This window comes from Monodon monoceros, unplaced genomic scaffold, assembly GCF_005190385.1.
Source record: "Monodon monoceros isolate NGI ecotype Baffin Bay Population unplaced genomic scaffold, NGI_Narwhal_1 Super_Scaffold_19, whole genome shotgun sequence".
NCBI lineage: Eukaryota > Metazoa > Chordata > Mammalia > Artiodactyla > Monodontidae > Monodon > Monodon monoceros.
In genome coordinates this window covers 46,855,943-46,879,675 of record NW_021703775.1, presented here as the reverse complement: position 1 = coordinate 46,879,675, position 23,733 = coordinate 46,855,943, and the positions used below count along the sequence as shown (strand labels likewise).

The 23,733-nt window shown below is 38.7% G+C and overlaps 1 protein-coding gene and 1 pseudogene across 14 annotated transcripts in view; one reads left to right on the top strand and one right to left on the bottom strand.

Annotated features, from left to right (window-relative positions):
• Nucleotides 1–23,733, bottom strand: part of NRXN1 (neurexin 1) — a 1,121,986-nt gene that overhangs the window by 652,832 nt on the left and 445,421 nt on the right. The window lies entirely within an intron of this gene.
• On the top strand, nt 12,670–13,097 carry LOC114901008 (annotated as a pseudogene).

Sequence of the window (23,733 nt, the reverse complement as noted above, 5' to 3'; positions counted from 1 at the left end):
TCCCACCACTCACTCTCCCAGACTCGCTCTCACCACTGAGGGCATCTGGGCTTAGCCCTGGATTAGATAACATGAAACTATCACTTCTTTACCTCGAGCAATTGTGGCATTTTCAGATTTCTTTTCCCTTAAGCTGAATTTCCCATTTTGACATGCTCCTTTACAGAGATCATTCAAGAAATTAATATTTTACTGAAGTCAAATGACCCTAATCTTAGTAACATAAACCCTACTCACTAAATTGTGGGTAGAGTGAAATGAGATGCCTAGTTTTGTATCACCTTCTAATGCAGGCCAGCTGCCATGCAATTTACAGGGCTGGGAGGAAAACTGATTCTCAGCTAATGTCTTCAGAGACTAGGAAGTCTGGGAGGGGACTGATTTCATTTTATATTTTGTGCTGCTAGGGTAGCACTGCTAAATAAGGAAAGCCTGTATTGGATTCCTAAAGAGACCACAAAGTCACAAAGAGTCGTGATCTAATCTGGAGAGTGAGGGTGGGGGAAGTGAGCTGGGAGCTCCACGTATGGTGAATATAACAAGATTCACCCAGGTTGCGCTACTGTCACCCAACTTTTCCACAGATGTGCATGCAATATGAAGGAGAAACTAGTAGGAAAATATGAGTGGGTTAGTATAAATAATCCCACCACTGGAGACCCAGTGCAAATGTCAGGCACATCCTTGCCTGAGATCTAAATAGGAAAGATGGCAGTGTAGAAACTTTAGATAACTAGAGTTAGCATGAGATGGTTATATTTTCTGCTGGTGGGTTTTTAAGACAATGTTTTGATGTAAAAAGACGTTTTCTGCTCCAAGTCATTTGCTTTACATTCCCTCTTGCAATGCTCTTTTCCCAAGAGGTTTGAAAACAGATCTTATTCTTCTCTATATCCCCTGCAGATTTTAGGATACCTAATTGCATATAATAAATATTCAGTAAACACTTAGATAATTAAATCATGCCTAAACTTCATATTCCCAGAAGAAAACTCATGTCCACATCTTGAAAGAATGAAAAAGGACTTACAAAACAGACCTGAAAATTAATAATTCAGGGATGAAAATTCCCCAAAGCATGGTTCTGGATCTAATTTATAAATTTAGCTCTGTTGTTTATTGATAGCATCCAATCTTCCACTAAATGCCCACACCCACACCCATATACAAAGACAGTTAGAGGAATCCTGATTTTGATATGTTTAGAAAAAAAGAGCATTTAAAGATAATCATACATTAATTCAGCACATTGGTGTTAATCAGTTAATTATAGTCTAAAAATATAATTACTTTTAGTGGTTACTTGATTGACATAGGTAACAATATTATTTCCTCTAGAGATAAAATTGAGAGGAACGGTTTACAAGAAAATTCTAACTCACCAATGTCTCCAATAGATGCTGGAAGAGAAAGCTAAGAGGACCAAAAAATATGACAAGTGAAGGAAGGATGAAGACATACACTAGGCAAGAGGCTACTCATCTCCCTCTCATGATTATGTCCCTGAGCAGAAGGGCTTGTGTCTTGGGCTATATTCCCAGTTCCTACACTGTCTAGAGCACTGTTAAGACCAAATGCACCTGTTAGAATGGCTATTATCAAAAAGACAAGAAATAACAAGTGTTGGTGATGAGGTGGAGAAAAGGGAACTCTTGCACACTGTTGGTGGGAATGTAAATTGGTGCAGCCACTATGGAGAACAGTATGGAGGTTTCTTAAAAAAGGAAGGAAGGAAGGAAGGAAGAAAGGAAGGAAGGAAGGAAGGAAGGAAGGAAGGAAGGAAGGAAGGAAGGAAGGAAGGAAGGAAGAAAAGAAACTACCATATGATCCAGCAATTCCACTTCTGGGTATTTACCTGAAGAAAATGCAATCACTAACTCAAAAAGATGTATGCACCCCATGTTCCTTGCAGCATCATTTACAATAGCCAAGATATGGAAACAACTTAAGTAACTTAAGTGTCCATCAAAGGATGAATGGATAAAGAAATTGTGCCACACACACAGACACACACACACACAGGAATATTATTCAACCATAAAAAATGAAATTTTGCCATTTTCAAGAACATGGATGAACTTGGAGGGTATTATGCTAAGTGAAATAAGTCAGACAGAGAAAGACAAACACCATATGATCCCTCTTATATGCAGGATCTAGTCAAACAAACAAACAAAAAATCAAGAAACAAAACCAAGCTCATAGATACAGAGAACAGATTGGTGGTTGCCAGAGGCAGGAAGTGGGTATGGAAGAAATGGGTGAAAAGAATTTTTTTAATTTTTTTTTTTTTCTTTTAAGTGGAAAATGAGGGATGTTAGGGGACCATAAATTGCATTAAAAGAAGATTCTGTCTGTACTGGATACTGAGTCTCCACTCTTGCCCTTGTCTCAGAGGCTGCCACTGGAAACAAGATGCTGGTCTTTCAGAACAAGTCCTAAACCTCCTCCCCCTCTGCATTGCTCACTCCAGATTCAAAGTTCTGAGCTGAAGCAACTGCTGGGCTGAGTGGCACCTTTGGGGACAGCTGGGACACATGGCTTCTCTCCATGTAGACTCAGGGTCTCTCCTTATGTGATCTCACCACATGGTCTCTTCCAGACCAAACTTCTTATGTAGTGGGGCAGGGCTCCCAAAAGTGCAAAAATTGAAGCTGCCGGACCGCCTTAAGGCTTAGACTTGGAAAGGCCCAATAGAATGCCTCAGAATGGAAAGGCATTCTATTTGTTAAATCAAGTCACTAGACCAGGCCAGAATAAATAAGGAGCTAAAAGAAAAAAAAAGAAAGATAAAAAAACTGAAAAATATTCTTACTTGGCCTACACTTTTCAGTTTAATGTGGCAGCATCTTTTATCTATACATGCCAAATGCCTGATAATGACTAATCCAAATAATAATTAATACTCATATTACCACTCCCACTTTTATAAAGAGCTTATTCATCTCTCTTCAAATAATTTAAAGCCAAAAAATTCAACTTGGCCAAATTTCACCTTCCCATAAGATATGTAAATGATAGAAAAGATAGATTTGTAGCCCAGTGAAAGAAAACTAAGAGGTTTAATTTAAATATGTCTTCAACAGATAAGTATGTGCCGAACTCTTAAACAAGTGTTTTCTGTGACAATCTCTTTAGGTGCAAAGGGAATCAAAAAGGAAAAATAGGTTTAAAGTGAAGTAGGAGATTTTGGAGGGATCACAAGAGAGGACGTCATGGTTATGAGAAAAAGGAAGTAGCAGGAGTCTCCGGAGGTCTCTTGAGAATGCCAAGCACAGAGTAGGCAGCTGTTTGTCTTAGGCAATAAGATAGCTAGTGAGGAATGGTGGAGCCAAACTATGTTATATTTAAGAGCCCAGACAGGGTACTTATTTATTTAAGAACATATAGTTATTTAGAGGCAGACCCAAGATTATGAACTAGGTACTATAAACTAGGTATGCTTTAGAACTTGGGCTAGGCTACGTTGGGCAATGACATCTTAAAAAAAAAATGTATACATAGTAAAATTTTACTCTGGTATACCATTACAGAAAGGTTATGGTTTTTCTGATTTCAAAAAGTCATAAATTGGGCTTCCCTGGTGGCGCAGTGGTTGAGAGTCCGCCTGCCAATGCAGGGGACACGGGTTTGTGCCCTGGTCCGGGAAGATCCCACATGCCATGGAGCGGCTGGGCCCGTGAGCCATGGCCGCTGAGCCTGCGCATCCGGAGCCTGTGCTCTGCAATGGGAGAGGAGAGGCCACAACAGTGAGAGGCCCGCGTACCGCAAAAAAAAATATAATAATAATAAAAAAAATTGATTTTATGTGTGGCTAACAAAATTCTGACCCTAAAAATAGGACATAAAAATAATTACTTAGCAGATGGAAGAAAAGACAAAATAGGATAAAACAAACATGGCAAAAAGGAAACAGAGAAGAGAGAGGGAAAACCACTAGTAAAACTAACACACAAATGTAGTCTAACTAGCTTCTCAGTTCTTTGTTAACCATACTTTGGGATCTGTCAAGAAAAAAAATCAAATCATCTTATACCTTTAGCGTTGCATTTATGTCTAAAACATTCATATAAGTACTTACCCAGAAACGCCTCCAGTAGCTTCCAGTTACCTGGCTTGAATCATATGGGTTTAAGTCGCCTACCAGTCCTTACAATGGCCAGCATAACTGATCCCATGTATCTTAATAACTTCATTGCCTGTTACTCACTTTCAAAAACCCTAGAGTCCAATCACAGTAAACTTTTTCCTCCCCAAGGAAGCCGTCACTTTGTAAATATTATCTCCCTTCCTCCATTTCTTTCTTCTCTCCTTTCTCTCTGACCCACTTATTTATTCAGTGTTTGTCACCTCTCCCTTCCCCAACCTTTTAACCTGGTTAACCTATTCATCTTTCAAAACTCACTGGTATAAGGCCGAGAAGTCTTCCCTGACACTGCCCTCTGGATCTGCCATAGCACTAAGGGTTCACCCCATCAGAGGACTTACAGTGGAGTACTGCAGTTACCTCTTTACCTGCCTGTTTACACAATGAACCCATGTTTACTGAGGTTAAAGACTAGGTCATGTTAACTCTTGTATCTTAGTGCCCCCAGCATAATACTTGGCATACAGTGTTACTCAGCACATGTCCGAAGGCTAAGCAGCCAAACGTTACTGAGCACTTCCTATTCACCAAGTATGGTATGAGGACATTAGGCTTAAGGTTCACAAAATCTAGAAATTCCTTCGCCACAAGGTAAAATTTTATTTGAAGTTTAAGACCCAGAAAAGATAACCCAGCCCTCATGATCTTCCAGTTGTCAAGGCTTAGTCACTCTCCTGGCACATGTAAAAAAGTAAGATAATGATACTCAGAATATTATATTAAAATTACTCTAAGTATCTGTCCCACTGTATTTTGTGTGCTTTAGGTCTATGATTCCTACTCTTCACCTTGACCCCAAGTAACTAGTGATGAGCTGGACATTTGACTGGAGCACAGTCAATGTTTGTTGAATGAAACCATGGAATTGACAATATTCTAATTCTCCTTTTCCCTTTCTAAGTATATGGAAAGAAAAAGTCTACCCAGTGCACTACCGTAGTATGTCCTTGAAAATGTATGATTTAGAGATAACATCACCATCAATCCCCATAGTTAATGGCTTCAAAGATCTGTTGCTCTAAGGAAGTGCTTTTACTTTTGTTCAAGGCAAGCCAACAATTATCCTTTAAACTCAATATGCTAAAAATGGAGAATACCAAGTTTTCTGGGTGACCGTATGTTCCTATATTTCTAGGTCAGCCTTGATCAAATAGTCCCTTCCACGTACCCCATAAATACACTTGTACCCGTCAGCCCGTCTGTCCTGGTTTCCTTGGTTTGGAAAATGTGGTCACCGTGAATGTTCTATTTATTTCCTACCAACCACCCAACATTTATCTTTTATGTTTAACAATATTTAAATTATCTTAGCTCTTTTCTGAAAAAAGTAAGGAACACATGGACAGCTCTTGGCAGAGAAAATGAATATGATGAACTATTCTTATTTTGACGTCAAATGACTTGGAAATGTGCTGGTGGTGGAACAAGGGAGATCAAGTTTCCCTCTGTTAACTGAAGGGTTTCCTCTGACCCAAGGATAAAAACCTAAATGAATGGGTGGTCTGGGCTTGGTAAGTAGATGGTCAGCATCAATACTGTCACCATAGCTTGATGTGTTGGGTCAATCACAGTATATCTACATGAATGTGAAAGAGAGTTCTTAATCTCAGTCCCACATACAAATGGAAAGGTCAGTGTGTCAAACACAAGTAATAAGTGAGGAATTTAGGATGTTCTTGAGTCTGGCATCAAGCCACAGGCTCTGTCACTTCGGTTTGGCACTGCATTCCTCACACTGGAATAGTGTTGCAAACTTTTAAAGGAAATAGAAAATTCAAAGGTCCCCAAGAATAAATCTACGTACCTCACCCTCTTCCCACAGATTCTGAGCATTCTGGTTTGAGAAATAGTGGAGTAGTAAGTAGTTAAGTGCATGGGTTTTATCATTAGACTTGGATTCAAGTCCTCAGTGCCACTTAATAACTGAACGGCTTTAAGCAAGTTAATTAAACTTTCTAAACACTGGTCTCTTCATGTGTAAAACTGGGATTTAAATAAAACAAACATTTTTTTAAAAACCTGCCCCTAAGTGAAATAAGCCAGTCCAAAAAAAAAAATACTATATGATTCCACTTATATGAGGTATCTAAAGTAGTCAAATACATAGAAACAGAAAGTAGAATGGTGGTTAACAGGCACTGGGGAGGGGGAAATGCAGAGTTGTTTAGTGGATATAGAGTTACAGTTTTGCAAAATGAAAAAGTTCTAGAGATATGCTGCACAACGATAAGAATATGCTTAACTCTCTTGAACTGTATACTTATGTTATGGTTAAGATGGTAAATTTTATGTTGTTGTTGTTTTTGTTTTAACCACAATTTACAACAATACCTGCCCTATAGGATTATAGTGAAAATTAAAATTTTATAGATCGATGCAAAGTACTTTACTCAGTACCCAGCAGAGTCAGTGCTCTTTATAAAAGGGGGCTAGTTTTTTTTCAGTGAAATCAAAATTTTTAAAAGTATCAAGCACACAGACATTTCTACCGACTCAGTGAATGATTTCCTTCTCAATCAGTGTGTTAGTTGGTTGTTGATGGGGCATCAGTAAAGAGAATCACTGAACTCATTCAGATGATTCATTCATGCTGCCAAATTTAGTGACGATTATGAGTCTTGTGTTTTAGTGAAACATAAAGCAGTAACCTGAGGAAGCACCAGTCTCCTAAGAGAATTCATTCAGTTATACTTGGTAGCATCCATTCAGGCACTCTGGTAGGCAGTGACAATTCCTAAACACCTCTGAGAGCGGAGCCACACAGATTTTCTTTCTGCTGGAGAAAACAGGCTGGTGACATATACGTTACCGGACAAGAAGCCAAAGTCCTTCTCAAACTGACCCTGACCCTTACCCCTGGGATCCACCTCCTCTTACTTACTTTGCTCCAGCCCCACTGGCCTTTTGGCTATTTCTGGAACCCCCCAGATCTGCTCATCCCTCAGAGTGTTTGCACTTGCTCTCTGTCTGCCCAGAATGATCTCCCTCAATGTGGCCACAGGATCACTCCCTCACCTTCTTCGGGTTTTTGTTCCCATGTCACCTCGTCAGTGTAGAACTCTGTGACCATCTTAAATGAAATTGCTACCCTCTTCTTCTCCTGGCCCAGGGACATTGATTTTTCTCAAAAACACATACTATCCACAGATAAATTATATGTTTTTAAAATTTGTTCAGTGTCTAGGTCCTTACAGTACAGTCAGTATAAGCTCCATAAAGGTAAAAAAAAAAAAAAAAAAAAAGCCCTTTTGTTCACTACTGTATTCCAACCTAGAATAGTGTCTGGTACATAGTATGAACATATTCAAAATTTTGGGATTGAATGAATGAATATATTGGTCAAAGCCTTATTCAATACGAGTCAATAATGGCTTAACCAAAGGAGTTCTCCTCACAAAGGAAATATCTAAGAAATCTTACTTAGCAGCCCCATAGCATGCCTCTACTAAAAGTCATTTTGCTTTAACCTCAAATTCTTTTCCATTCCAGTGAAAGTGAGAGTGTGTATATCGGTTTTGCTACCCTTTCCCTAATCAGAAGGGTTTCGGATACACAGAAGCGAATGTCCCAACAGTTACTGAAAACGATTTGGGAATTTAGAGGTATAGGTAGATATGTAATAAAATGTTTTTAATAATGTACTATTATTTTATTTTAATATATATTTATTTTAATATAAATTTAATATAAATTGTAACTAGCTTTATGAAAATACACATTGGGTTCTTAGCTTATGCTAGATAAATCAAATATTCATGACTATCACTATTATACTTGCATGTGGTACCACCATATTGCTTCTGTTCTGTATTAGGAGAAAGAACTTCCAAAGAGAGTAGCTAGAAAGAATTTACAACAGGGAGGTGTGCAAGCTGGGTTCCAATGCCAGATTTGTCTTCATCCAGATCCCTGACCTCAGGCGAGACACCATCTCTCCATATCTGGCTGTACAGACTGTGTTTTACTATAAAAACCTTCTTAACTTCTCTGAGCCTCAAGTGTCTCACTAGAGAAATGAACATAAAAATCCTTGCTGCACCTATTTCACAAAGTTGCCCTGTAATTTTGAAAACTGGGACTCATACCCCTGGTGATGTGGTGGATGCTGTTAGGTGGTTCAAGAACTGTATTTAATTTCCAGGTTATATTTATTTGGATGTGTACTTGGAAGGAAAAAGTAATAACTAGCATATTAAAGTTGTAATTTTATGGATAATATTACTTTAAGATGAGATTAATTTCAAAAGTAAATTAAGTTTAAATGGAAAATATTAAGTGATAATATAGGTAATATATAAATATGATACAATTATGAATGGGGTAGATAAAACTGAGGTTTGGGAAAGTCTTGTGAGAATCAGTTGTGATAATATGTGAATGTTCTTTTCAAAGTTAACAGTGTCAAACATGGTAAGATAGTATTAAATAAATGTAAATGAAATAAAGTATTATAATGATTATTCTGGTAGAGTTATCTTTTCTTTTTCTCTTTTTTTTTTTTTTTGAGTGCCTACTATGTTCTTGGCACTCAATAAAGATGAGGCATTTTACCTGTAAGCAAAATCCCTACAAACAAACCTGCTGGAAGCTGGGGCATATCACAGTAAACTGTTTCCCCACATCACACATCCAGGCCATAAATCCAGTTCTGCTGATGCTAGACCATGCTCTAGCAAAGCTACAACTTGAGAAATGACATCCAGAATTCAATAGGCATTTTTTGAAAGCCAAAAGGCAAACCTTATAAGTGAGGAAGCCGCTCTTCACATGTTCCTCATGTCCCACTATGCAGTATTGTGAAAAAAATAGAATTAGAGCCTTATTGATCAATGCTGAATAATAAAAAATAGCATTGCTAAACTCAAATAATAACTGTGATATTGGGTCTTTCACAAAAAGGACTCAAAGAATCTGTACCTCATAAAACCATATATTTTAATGGAAGTGTGTAGAATGAGTATAATCCGTATAAAAATGTGAGCATGCAGGAGACGTACGACCCTGGGGTGCTTGCCGTCTACCTTGTTCCCCTTCACATATTCCTTACCATACTATGTGCCATGGTTCAGATACCATATCTCCATTCTAGCATGTTCTCAGCTACTTACTGGTTTTTCTGCATTCACTTATTTTCTCTTAATTTTCTCAGATTAATCAGAAATTCATCCTATCTGTTCTGAAAATAGACAGGTGTCTAACTACTGCTGGTTCTCTAGGCATATGTCTCTCTCACCCATTAGAATGTAAACTCCATGGGAAGTCAGAAACCATTTTGCTTTATACCCTGTCACATCCAACAGTACCTGGAATATAGCAGATTCTCCACAAATGTGAATGAATGGATACTCTAGTGAATAGATATGTTTATGCAGAACCTGTTATATGCCAATTACTATGTAAGGTTCATTGCTGCTCAAGTATTGAGTATAATAAAATAAATTTTAAAACTTTACAAACTTCAAAGGCCCTTGTAAGTGTGGAGTGTTTCCAAAGCATTTTTAATTAATTTAAAAAATCAGTTATTCACATGTAGTTTTAAATCAGAACCGTTAGATAAATTCTCAATTGGAGATTTTATCAAGATTGTATTTACTATTCACAAAGATAGAATTTTACAGTGCTATGGTTACAAAATGTGCTTGTACAATACATGCACTGTTTCATATAGCTCCATGAAATGCTGGTTCTTTATTAACATTGCCTGTGAACTACTTTCTGTGATGCCGTTGTATCTATGAAACAATCCAGAGTATTCTGTTAGTATACATAGCTTTTCCCATGATCTGAACACTTTTACATCCCTAATCCATGAGAACATGGACATTATATGGCATTCTCCTGGACAACTGGCATTAGCCCACTATACTCTAAATATTCTGATTTCCTGTCCTGAATCGAGGGTGTTCTGTACCAAACATGGTTTCTTCCATAGAGGTCTCTGTTTTTGGCGAACAGTTTTAACATAACGGCTGACAAAATATGTGCAAAGGCTAGTGATCAATGTGCTGAAAAGAAGCAAAGAAAGGGTCCACGGCGTTTTAGGGGTTCATCCAACAATCTGGTGGGGAGATAGTATAGAGGCAGCACTTTGAGGACAGAGACTGAAGTTGTTCAACATTTTATCCCCAGCGCTAAGCTTGATTTCTTGTCTAAAGTCACCACATTAATAAATGTTTGATGAATGGATAAAGGGAAAAAATAGCTACATAAGGTAGGAAGGGCTATTCAGTATAAAGAGTCTGAAGTTCTCTCTTTTTATAAACAGGACACTCAAGGAAAGCTCTTCCATATATATATGTTTGACTCAGATCTTTAAGGAAAGACAGATTATGATCTACAGAAAGGGGAAAGTAGGACAAAAGATGACAGTGACATAAGAAATGTAGGTCTGGGGAAGTTCTGGGTTATCTAATTTTAATTATCACGATGCCTGTGATTTCCTTGCTCCTTGATGTTTCTCTGAATCTTTTTCCAGTTCCTTTCCTGGCTATTATGATTCTTTCCTGCATTCAGAGCTCTTCCCAAGGGGGCTGACGTCAGCGAGGGCTCAGTGCTGTGCTGGGGAGGAGCGAGTCTGCTAGGTGGGAGACAGCATCTTTCTCATCCCTCAGCAGATGCCCCAAAGCTGAGCCTGGAAGCATGCCCCAGTGTGCCTGTTAAACACGAGTCAAGTGCCCTTCAGCAAAGATTCAGGCTTGGCTTCCTTCCCTTGGCTATTAAGCTACATTCCCACAGAATTACAACATGTCTGAGGTTTCTAAAACCCTTTGTGTGTATCTCAGACAGTTATTTTGCTGGATCCAAATTTTGACCTTGGTTAAGCAGGCCTCAAATCCTTTCCAACCTTGCCCCTGAAGGTCCAAGAACACATAATAAAGGAGGGGATAAGAATAACATCTATAGCTTAGTGACCACTTATTATGGACCACTCACTGTGCTAAACATTTTGAATGCAGCATCTCCTTAACATAAGCCCTGCCTGCTAGCTACAACAATTACTCCTATTACCTCTATTTTACAGATGAAATAAAGAAACTCATTCAAGTTACACAATCACTAAGTATTAAAGCCAGATTTGAGACTCCAGCAGTCAATTTCCAGAGTTTTCAAGGGCAAGGGCAAAAGACACTAGAAACACATAAATAGGCCTAAAACGACAGCATGTAAACTGCCACCTGCCTACAGTGTACGCACCCCAGAAGAAAGAGGGTAGTGGGTCATCTTCTTCATGCGCTTGGGTAGCAAGTACGTGAGCCCAGAGAGCCTCTGTGAGATGTAACAGACGTTCTAAAAATGACAGCACAGGAGGGTTTTCTGAGCTTGTGGTGTCAACGGAATCGGGAGAGGTGACTTTGGAAACAGAGCTTGCTCTCGGTTCAGGGAGCAAAGAGCAAGAAGACTTCCAGGACTCGTCGAGGTTCTCTCGGTAACCAGGATAGAGAGGGCCACAGGTTTCAGAACACAGACTGTCTGCCTCTAAGACCGTGTAATCTGTTGTGTCAAGCTTGACCTTTTGGATGCTTTTTTTTTTTTAACAGGAACCTAGTTCAGTGGAAAGGATGCTCATAGAGAGAAACGTGAGTGTGGTATGTACATGATCACAGAGGAATTTAGAGAAAGAAGTCTGGAAAAAAATGTCATCTAAGTGCAGAGGACAAAATTGCACCAAAACACCAGCATCAGGAAGCTTGTCATGAAGATGGGGAAACAGAGCAGGTTCCTGGGGCACGTTACCTAGGAAGGCATCCCAGCCAAATGGGCCAAAATCAGTGTAGTGATCAAGACTTGCCAGTCTTAAAAAGCCCCTGGCCTGGTCCAAATAGAGCACATTGTTTTCCTCCAGCTCTCCCTCAATGCCCTGCCCTCAGTCATTTCAAAATGAAATTATCTAAGATCAGATTGTTTGTGCTGTTTATTTGAACAGAACCATGGGTTTTTTTTGTTTTTTTTTTTTTGTTTTTTTTTTTTGCGGTACGCGGGCCTCTCACTGCTGTGGCCTCTCCCGCCGCGGAGCACAGGCTCTGGATGCGCAGGCTCAGCGGCCATGGCTCACGGGCCCAGCCACTCCGCAGCACGTGGGATCCTCCCAGACCGGGGCACGAACCCGTGTTCCCTGCATCAGCAAGCGGACTCTCAACCACTGTGCCACCAGGGAAGCCTGAGCCATGGGTTTTTGATCAAGTGTTACTTCTTCTGAGCCTTATAAACTAAAGCATGATTAGGTGAGTATTTGCTATGTGAGATAACTAAGGGGATCCATTTTAAGCAAATGCACAAAAGATATGTAGAGAATATTTTCTTCATCCCAATCAGCCCAGCTCTAGCTCAGTTCTTCCACACTGACAAATGGATTGGACACGAACCCATGGGGCCTACGTCACCTGGTATCAATGGAAACTTGTATATATGTACTTAAAGAACATGGACTTTACAAGTATATACATTACTCCCATAGCTTCTCTATTAGACAAACTGTGCAGTATAAAAAATACAGGAAGATCACTGAAGTGCCAGCAGCCAAAATGAAATTCAATCCCTTTGTGATTTCTGACTGAGGCAAGAACCGTAAAAGGCATGTCAATGCACTTCCCACATTCGCAGGAAGATTATGTTTTCTCCTCTTTCCAAAGAGCTGAGGCAGAAGGACAATGTTCCATTCATGCCCATCCGAAAGGATGAAGTTCAAGTTGTGTGAGGGTGCTACAAAGGGCAGCAAATTAGCAAAGTAGTCCAGGTTTCCAGAAAGAAATATGTCATCTACACTGAGCAACAGCAGCGGGAGAAGGTTAATGGCACAACTGAGTGCGCACGCATTCACCCCAGCAAGGTGGTTATCACTAAACTGGACAAAGACCAAAAAAAGATCCTTGAGCCTAAAGCCAAATCTTGCCAAGTAGGAAAGGAAAAGGGCAAATATAAGGGAGAAACAATTGAGAAGATGCAGAAATAATCGTATATACAACTTTCATTAAAAACTGTTAAAATGAAAAAAATTTTTAAATTAAAAATATAGTAAGACATTCAACTTTTGTCTTTAATACTATCCATTTTTAAAACCATGACTCATAAAATAAGATTTAGACAGTAGAAAGGAAAACGATTTATGAATCAAAGAGACCCAAATATAGCATCATATTTTTGGAGTAAATCTGATCACTGTGGTTGGTGGTTTTAACAGAATAGATTTTGTGTATTAATTGTACAATGTAATTTTATTTGTTGTTTGCAAAGGGGAAAGTAGCCAAAATTCCCTTGACTTCTGTAGTAACATCTACATGTTTGGCCACGTTTTAGAGATTAGAGAAATGTTTTATGTGGCAAGTGATAGTTGTTCTTATGTCCAATACATCTATGATGTTGAAAGCATGCTGTTGGATGGCACATATTAGAAACCTTAAAGAAAAATAGATATTATCATACACTTGAAGTTGTATGACAACAATACCCTTGGCATCCCAGCCTATGAAACCTATGAAAAGATATTTTTAAAAAGGTGAAAATTGTGAAAAGGAAACTAATAAATAGTGACACATTTCTTTAAAATTAGCAATCTGAGACAATAATATAATTGTTATGCATCACAGCTAAAAATATTTCCAAACTGATAAGGTATACTTCAACTTATAAAAGTATGTTTAAAATTCCTTAGTTTTGTATTTAATATTTGATAGCAAGGTAGATCAGGACATATGGTCATATCTATGTAAACTGAAACTTTATTCACATGTCTATAAATTTCCTTGTCCTAAAAGAAATAGAACTATCTGGCAACCTTCAACACCTGTAAGCATCAGTGCGGGTGGGCCATAGAGGGAACCATTTGCTCCAGTTCATGAAACATGGAGAAAGACCTTCTGACAACTGTATTAGACATGGTAGTGTGTGTTATGCTAAAAGAGAATCATTAGGCCAAAAAATAAAGCCTTCTAAGACAGAGCAAGGACTGGAGAAAATGGGCTGAGGAATGTCTCTTCCTAAAGACCCACGGGAATGGTATAAATAGGCTACGTGCTTACTTAATCATTGAAGCGATTATTTATGTTTATGTTTTGGTCTTTGATTCCATTCAGTCTGGCACTACCTGAATTCTAAAAAAGGGTGCTAAACTTGGGGGGTTCTCGTTTTCCCTTTTCTCCGTCTTTCACCATAGGGTCCTCATCTCCCTTCTTCCTTCCATCCTGCCTCAACATTAGAGAAGACTCTCATACTGTTTAGGGCTGACCCCTCTGTGATGCTCTATACCAATTTATTTGCTCATTTATTCAGCCAACCTGTATTTTGTGCCTATGTCCAAGCCACTCTCCAAGCACTAGGAGGGATACTCTAATGAATAGGAGAAGACCTCTGCTCAGAAGGAACCAAGAGAAACAATAATGAAGCATCCGATTTGGGTCCAATTTGCACATCCAGGTTGGAAATTCTGGTATGCTGGGGAGATCGAGCATTGGGTGTATATTTTTATGAGGTTGTAGTGGGCATCTTGAATAAAATATAAAGACGGCTTTGGAAATGATGGTGAGACCCTAGTGTGCTGAGTTTAAGACATTCAACCAAGAAAAAGGAACATTTTCTTAGACTGTGATCTGATTTGACAGAAAATATGTTCTGAGTTTTGAAAGCAGGAAAGAATATGGTCTCTAATTAATTGTTTTGAGATATAAGAGATGCTTTGAAGGTTACTCAGTTGTTCTCTGTACTATTTCCTCTCTCTTGCTCTTTTTTTTTTTTTTGTAGGGAGCGGGGCATGTTCCAAATTCTTTGACTATGATTTATGTGCCAGAGTAAGAAAAGAGGTGCACCTCGCCCTGCTCCTGCCCAACTCCTCACTCCCACCCCTGTTCCAAGTGAGGGAAGCACCTTAGCAAGGGTGTCAGGGTCAACGTCTGAGACTATGAGTATGGATAGTTTTCCCTGGCAGACAAATGTAAGATTAATGGAAGCGGATCAAAGAAGAGCACCCATGGTGGTCCCAGGAAGATTGGAAAGGCTGTCTCAGAGAATGCACATCACTTGGAATTCTGCCCTAGGGAGGAAGAAGTTGAGGGGTAGGCATCCCAGCTATTTTTTCAAGTGAGGGCTTAGAGTCCAGCATCATTTTAATGTCCATCGCTGTTATTAACTGCATTTCTTAATAGTTCCCCTCCAGCCTGCTATGGCATGAATAAAATGAGGCCCAAGAGCTGAAACAATGCAAAAATAAATAAAGGCTATAAAGGAAGAATAAACAACATTCTATAGAAGCTATTATCTTTCCAGCATTTTCAATTTCTCTCTCCTAACGTCCCCCTAAAACTCCATTAGTGGTTTCCTATGAGAAAATTAATTTTTCAAAAGCATCTGTATTCCCAGCTAGATTAGAACTGATTTTCACATTTGTTTTGATTTCATAGTTATGATCAGGAGTTAGAAATTTCCCTTCAGCATTAGACTTCTTCCATCCATAGTCCAAATAGTCTATCTCTCCTTCTGACCATTGCCAACTTTCCTCAAAAAAAAAAAAAAAAAGACTTCTTCTATCTCTTCACTATCCACTTTTTCCTTAACCTCTTGCTATCTGAGTTCTTGGAACCATTGCTCTTTCAGAGTTGCCTCTATCACCTTTTCTCAGATCCTTGTCCTTTCTCAGATCTCCCATGTCTTTTATAATAATTGTTACTGTTTTTCATAATATATGCCATACTATTTAAAATGCTTCTGTTTTGGGGAGCATCCCCTCTTTGTGCTTCTAGGTTGATATACGCCATTTTAAATTGTCAAAATAACCCTTTGTTATCCTCTCTCATTATACAAAAAACTCACTTACAAAGAGGTTGTACAATTCGTCAGAAATGCTGGACCCAGGATTGGAGTGCAGATTTGTCTAACTCTAGATCCTTAACTCTCTCCACTCTTCCATTGTGCCTGCGCTGGAATGCTGTGTCGTTCACAACAATTTCATCGCAACTACTAGAAGAAATGGCTCGGCCAGGTCAAACTTACAAAGAGAAAGATTTGTATCTGGCAAAACAGACGGTGAACTTTGCCGGTTCTCCCTGGGAGGAGGGACCCATCTGCCCATCTGGTTCAGAAGCCTTCAGGGGCCCCACCCTACACAGGACATTGCAGTAGGGATTGCCCTAGTCTGTCTGGAAGAAGGGTCCTGCTAGCTTGCTCCTCAGGTCTTTAAGAGGCCTATGGAAAAAAAATTCCTAGGACTTGATTCTAAATAAGCAAAGTCAGATGGTGGAACCTGTCTTGGGAGGGTCATGGTTCTGGCCTAGGCTTGATCTGGGTCTTTGTCCTAGTTGCCTCAAATGAGAATAATCCTCTAGCCACATCACAATCCCTTAAAAATTTGACTGATGTGTCAGCAGGCTTGGTGTCTCTGATATGCGGTAGCAGCCCAAGTATCTACTTTCAAGCATCTACCTCCTCCTCTCCAGCCATAAGGCCCCCTATCAAGCTGTCCCCTCCTGTGGTCTTACCTGTCATTAGGTTCCTGCCCTAGACTCTGGGGTACATCCCTTCCCTTCCCTTATGACCTCTCCCCTGTCTTCTCTCCTTGCCCTTATTTCTTAACATAGGTACTTCTCGAGGTTCAGGGGTTCCATTCTCTTCCTGCCTCTCTTCTAGTTACCTTCTCCGATGGGCATGTATGTTCCCAAATCTTCTATACCTCCTCTGTGTGAATGGCTCCTAATCTTTCTCTTGAGCATCTGTCCTGCGTTCCATAGCAGCAGAGGAATCTCTCTGCAGGTTTTTTAGGCACAAAATAGATTTTCTTGTTTGTTGTCCAGCAGCCAGCACACACTGGGAATGCAGCTCAGTGTTCAGTACATACTTTTTAGAATAAAAAAATGAATGAGTCTCCTCCTGGCTCCCCTCATTACTTTTCTCAATGAGCATGTCCATTTCCAAAGCTTCAATACCTCCTCCATGTCAATTTGTTGAACAAATAAATGAATGAGTTTAAAACAAAACTTATTTTTTCCACATTTATTCAACTCTCTCCCTGCTGTTGCCCTAAAACAGGTTATAGAATCAGACTGAATTATTTTGAAACTTTGTTCAATGTACTAATAGGATGAAGCCTCAGACAAATTACTTAGCTTTCCTGAGCCATCTCCTTAGAGAGAAAAAGAAATCACAGAGAATAATGATCACCCTACTTGTTTATTATGAAGATTAAACAGTATGTGTAAAATATCTCAGTGCCAGCCATATTCATGCTTATCAGCTCTAATCCTTAATTCTCCTAAAGGTATATTAAGTATCTCATTTAAACCTCACAAATACCTCATGAGATACTTTTATAGCTCTACTTTATAAATGAGGTAATGAGGAAGCAGAGGGACAGAATGTGACTTACTTGCACAAGGTCAGACAAAAACCAAGTCCTAGGCAGTACTCCTCTAAGGCCCATACAATAAACCACCTTACTCTTAGATTACAAGCTCACTAAGAGGCCGGATTCAGACCTTATAAAAATTGATAAATCAAATGGCTCCAAATAAAATGAGGCTTTAGAAGGTGATCACTAAACACTGAAGAAATAAACAAATATGTTTACCTTTTGAAATCTGACCTCCCAGTTTGATGGTAAGCTATTTCGGGGGAAAGTCTGTGAGTACTTCCACAATGCTAAGTGCAAAATACTAAAAAAAAAACAAAAAAACTTGACTTAAAAATTATGGTGTAATAAAGCAAATATACTTGGTGATGCTTTTCCAAAAACATGAGGGGTTGGGTGTTGCATGAAAGAGGAATTTTAAGATAAGGAGAAATGAGAAAGAGAAGTAATTCAGAGCAAATATGCTTCAGTGAAAGTTGTGTGAGTCAACATCCCAGAAACCAAGTCATAATTTCTTCATCAGAGGAGGAATACATGATTGAGAAATTTGTCTTGCTAATTGGGGTTGAGGCAGTTGTGCTTGATGAAAAGGAAATCATCAGAAATGGTTTGATGTTTTCTATAAGAAGCTAGAAAATGCATTATAATTCCAGTTGTGGACAGAAATTTAATGCATTTTAAACAGGGTGGAAAGGGTGAATAATTGTTTTGTCAGTTGGTAGAGTGGATTTTAGTCGTCTCAATAACTATAAACCTAATTGAAGAAGAGCGGAAAGGCGTATCAGAAATTGGGGGATGCAAAATCAAATGTAGGAAAGCAGACTGATTGCTTATGAGAAATTAATATTGCAAATTGCCTAGACAGAGTTTTAGATTAAATGAGGAACAAAAATAATAATTAGAAGAGAGGTACCTGACTCCAAAAGCAAGAAGAAAGAACTGCTTAAATACAGCAGGTTGTTGAAAAGCTTAAAAAAAAAAAATCCTGACGTGAACTACTTTTTTTTTCTGAAAATGATAAGAACACACATAATTGCTTAATTAGAATTCTATTACTTAATTACAGTTACATCCTTGCAGTGATGGATATAGTATAACCTGTAGAGTTTGGTTATGATAGGAGACTAAAAATAAGGGGGTGTGTGGAATTTCTAAGTGAAAATACTAGGATTTGCTTTCTGTGGCAAGGGATAGTAATAAATGTGAAAGACATGTTTTATGGGCCCTGCAAAAGCTCACAACTCAACTTAGAAGTAAAGTTTCTAGAGGAATAACTGAACTGTGAACTTTTTCCAACAGCTCGTGATAAACTTTTCTGTTAGATGACGACAGACAAGAAACTCAAGGTTAATTTGGGAGATGCTTGTGGAATCATATGATCATTAAAGTTCTGGTAAGAATAAAAGAAGACAAAAATGACATGAAAGATTGTGACATTTAAAAAACTGGCAATGGGAAAATGCTTTTTCCCATTCTAAGTTTATCTTTAAATGAAAATTAGGGGAAAGAAGTACTGAGTAATGTTGCACTTGCTTCTACCAACATGGTTATTATTTTGGTAAACTGAAGATTGTATTGGGTGTTATCAAGGATACCCAACTTATTAGAGACATCTTTGCAAATAATAGTAATAACAATTTGGGGAAAGTCACTTAATCTAACTATGCCTTAGTTTCCTCACTTGCGTCATTAGGTGTTTTGGTTTTTTTTTCTAACCACTATGATATATGCTGCTATATTTTCTTCTGATGTTAACACTTGATGTTTATAAGATAACATGACTACCTAAGAAGGAAGTTATAGGTAAATTAAATCAGGGTGTTGCAAGGATCCAATATGCTCAGGCATTTGAGAATTTAGCTCTTGGATCTGTCCTTCAAATGGTGTGATACTAGGTTGACACACATGCTAGATACATGGGTTTTAGGATGCTACTGGAACAACAGAAATTCTGATGAATGGGGTCAGATATAGTATGTCAAAGGCTTGAGTTACTTAAGTGATTATGAGATTAACTCTCAGAAATCATGACCTTGGCTTCTGCAATGCAATCAAGAAGGTCCAAAATGGTCATTTGGAAAGTGCTTAAGAAATAGGAAGAGTGGAGAGAAGAGTCTGAAATTTGAAATTAAGCCACAAGCTTAAGAAAAAATTTTTTTCATGATAATTTTACTGTGCATTAACACCTGCTTTAAGTAGACTTTCATAAGTTTATATAGAGTTGACCTGGAGGATCTAAAAACCACTTCAATTTAGTTACAGTCTGCCAGGTCTGCCATGCACATTATAGATTAGAGTGTATTTAAATACCATGAAAACGTACTGTTGCATAAGATAAGCTTAGCTCCTTCTTTGCTCTGAGGCAATTTTATCTCATTGATTAGTCAGACACAAGCCAGGTGTTATCAAACAGAACTATGACATCTTAGATACCTGCAGTGCTCACTGCTTCCACGAAGTTAGGAAGGAATCAATAATAAGATGGAAGCTGGTAGAAGGAGCTATAATGCGAAAGAGTCTGGAGCAAGAATCGTAAGACCTATTTCTCTACCCAGCTCTACTAATGGTTAACAGAGAGGCCAAAACATGCCTCTTCAGTTCTCCCTTCATTTTGAAGAGGATGAAACGATACCATCTTTTCTTTTTCTTTAAAATTATATAGCCTTATGGAAAAGGCTGGGAATGTGAACAGCTACAGTTTAATGGACTCCAATGTATTTCATCCAGATTTGGGAAATTCATCAGCTAGGTGGCACAGAAAATGCAGACAACCACACATGCACTATATTGGATATGGGATCTCAGGACCAAAAAATAAAATAAAATAAAAAAATAACATCCCAGGATTATGGACGGGAAAGTGGGAGTAAACATCGTCCCCCACCTCTTCCTCAGATCTGGTTTTGGCATCCTGGAAAATTCCACGGAAAGCTAGATTAAATCATGTCTCTTAATTTTTCTTTTCTTTCAAGCCCCATAGAGATCCCCTGTATTTAAAATTTAATTATGTTTTTGTTAAAAGATCTCATCACCATGCAGAATTTTCTTCTTTGAATCATCATGTACCTTCTTATAGTTGCTCTTATATTTGAATTTTGTATGTTATTTTTCCCACTAAGAAAGAGGATTATCAAAAATAAGTTCTCCCTCTCCCCCTCTCAATCTCTTTCTCCTTCCTTTCTTCCTCCCTCCCACCTTCCTTCCTTCCTTCCCTTCCTTCCCTCCCTCCCTCCTAATAAAATTACTGGAGGTTCAGATACACTCTGTATTCTTAACAGAATGAAAGGGAACATGGATTCCGGCAAAGAGGGAAGCAGACTATAATAACCCTGAAGCAGGAGAAAGCACTTTTTGAACCTCGTCCATCTCTTCTGCTGACATTTTCACCTCCTCCCACACTTACTCACTGCTTAGCATGTGTGATCATAGTACCAACTGCAGAGACAGTTCCTCTCTGATTTCTCTTCTTTAATGCATTTCAGCCCTAGGGCCGGGAGGGAGAGATTGGTATGAGTATTTTTCCTTCCAAAGAACCGAAGACATACTTGGCCTCTGGTATCTCCCTGCTCCATGTTAAAAATTTCCAGGCTAAAACTTTCCTCGAAGCCAATCCCTAAAAATACCATTCTTAAAATAATATCATTCTACTCTCTGGCAGAGATCACTCACCTGTTCACAAGCACCATCCCTCTCCTAGACTCAAATTGTTATTTAAAAATAAACTACAAGGCAATGACATGCAGAACCCATCCACCTACCTTTGCTAGAAATCAAGGAGGTACATAGCAGTGGAAGCACATCTCATGTTTTGAATTTTTTAAAACACTGAATGTTTTCATCATATGCCCTATTACTGGACTATGGGACCGGCTACGGGTTTAGAGCGATGAAGCTTGCTTGACTGAAAACCATAAAACTTAATGAGAATGCTGGCCTCTCAGCATCAAAGCAGGTGGTTGCCTCAGAAAGACTTCAAGGGCCTGGGCAGAGAAAGACTCTTAAATTTGTGCTGCTTCTTGATAATCTGATTCTGGAGCCTGTGCCAAACTTTCCTTAAGGGCAACGTGAAAAGAAAGAAAGAAAAAATAATAAACTAAGCAGGAAGATAGGAATCTCTTTCAACCCACATTTTGTCTCAGACTTTAGGAGTATTTTGTTTGTTGTTTTGTTCTGTTTTGTTTTTGATCAGGGAGGTGGAAAAAATCTTATCTTTTCTTATCTTTTGAGGATAATGAAGGTCACTCAGAGTGATACATTAGAACCTTCTTGGCTAGAGGACTTTTGAGAATAGGACTTGCAGATAGCTTTGTAAAAAATGCTTATGTGTTTGCAACCACTACTATAGGAAGGGTTTACCTCAGGACTTAAAGATTGTAGGAAAGGACCTTAAAGTACATAAAACTTAATCCCCTCACTTGACCGATGAAAAACCCGGTGCTCAGAGAGGTTAAGTAAAATGCATTGGGTTACACTTCACATGTGCTGGCCAACTTTCAGGGTTGTGCAGTCCAAACAGTCAAAAAGTGCATCCCGGGAAGCCAGTTTTCTTACTTCCTTCATGCTTCCCACTGCCCTTGTTCCCCATTCCTTTGAGCTCTGATCTGAAGAAAAATATCTGGTTTGATTGCTTTGTTTTGGTTGAAATATATAGATTTGTCTTGTCTTGGTATTTTTTATTCTTTCTTCCCCAAAACTCATCCAGTCACCTTGATTCTACCTTTGAGGTCCCTCTGGATTGTTTGTTATTCCCCATTCTTCCCTTGCTAGATCAACCCTTAACATCTCTCCCTTGGTCTGTTTCAGTTCTCTCCTTTTTAAACTGGAGGCTTAGGGTCTTTTGATCCTTCATATTAAATCCTGGCCCTATCACAGACCTTTCTAGAAGTATCCATAGCACCCTATAACAAGTAGCAGTCTTTGTTAAAGTCCTTATATCATTTGCATCTGTATTACCTTAAATTTTTGTTAAAAATTCAGGTCCACTGCTAAATCAGAAGCTATGGGGACAGGGACCTGCAGTTTAATAAACTCTGAGATGATTTTTAATACACAAAACTTGAACCATTGGGGCAGTCATATCCTGTCATCATTTTATCCATTTTCAACATCATTTCCTTCAATTTTTATCCAGCGTCAGTGTTCACCTCCCTTCTGTACATTCTTTCCCCAGTCACACTGACTGACCCCAGACATTCCCCCAAGCATGGCTGTGTATTCTTTTACAACCGTGCCCTTTCTCCAACTTATCCTCTGTCTCAAACTTTGTAGTTCACATCCTATTCACTTGGAGATATACTATTTTCCTTTCAATGCTAAGCTCAAATAGTATCTCCTTGGGAAAGTCTGTTTTTTTACATTTCTTGACCCCCCTCTCTACACTGTGTTGCCCTAGAATGCAGCACAAACCTTTGTGGTAGAACTTGTCTCACTTAAGTATAATTATAATGAATCTACTCAAGGGTTATAGAGCACCAACTATGCCTCAGGTTCTAGCACTAAAGAAATAGTCACAATCCCTGCTAGCAAAAAAGTCTCCCCTAGCTTTTCTCAACCAAAGTCCTCATCTGAACCACAGAACATAGAAAATTAGTTGAGTAACTATTTTCTCGGTTCTCCCAATGATGATACATAACTAGCACTACTACATACAATGGATGTCTTAGGGCATTAGGGCTTAATCTTCCTGAGAAACCCTAGTTGATCAAACACTGATACAATTATAGTAGCAATACTATGATAGAGATAAGCCCAAGCTGAGGTGGAAAAGCAGAATCAGGTGACCTAATTACCTATGCGTTTCATCTGTACCATGTCTTATTTTTCTATCCTCACTTGGCATCCTGCACAGGCTCATTTCATGGAGGTCATTTGATACATTTTGTTGTTGTTGAATTAAAAGCACTGAAATTCATTTTTATGGTTATGTGTCTTCAGAATCCAGCCAAGGCAATGAAAATCATCCATATTTGTAAATCCAGCATCTAATCAGTGCTAGAGACATAGCTAGCACTCAGTGAGGGCTTGGTGAAAAAATGTACAAATTTCAAAGGATTGTTACTCAAGAATCATAAGTACTACAGTACTTAAAGAAAAACTAATATGAATGTAAAAATCTTTCCTATTACTTCAACTACACTTCTGGATATTCCACTTCAAATTTAATTGCTTCCTGCGTTATGTGTATTTTCAAGACAGAAAGAAAGAGTTGCATTAAAAGTGCAAGTAAAGTTGTATGAAGTGAAAAAAGGCTGCATTT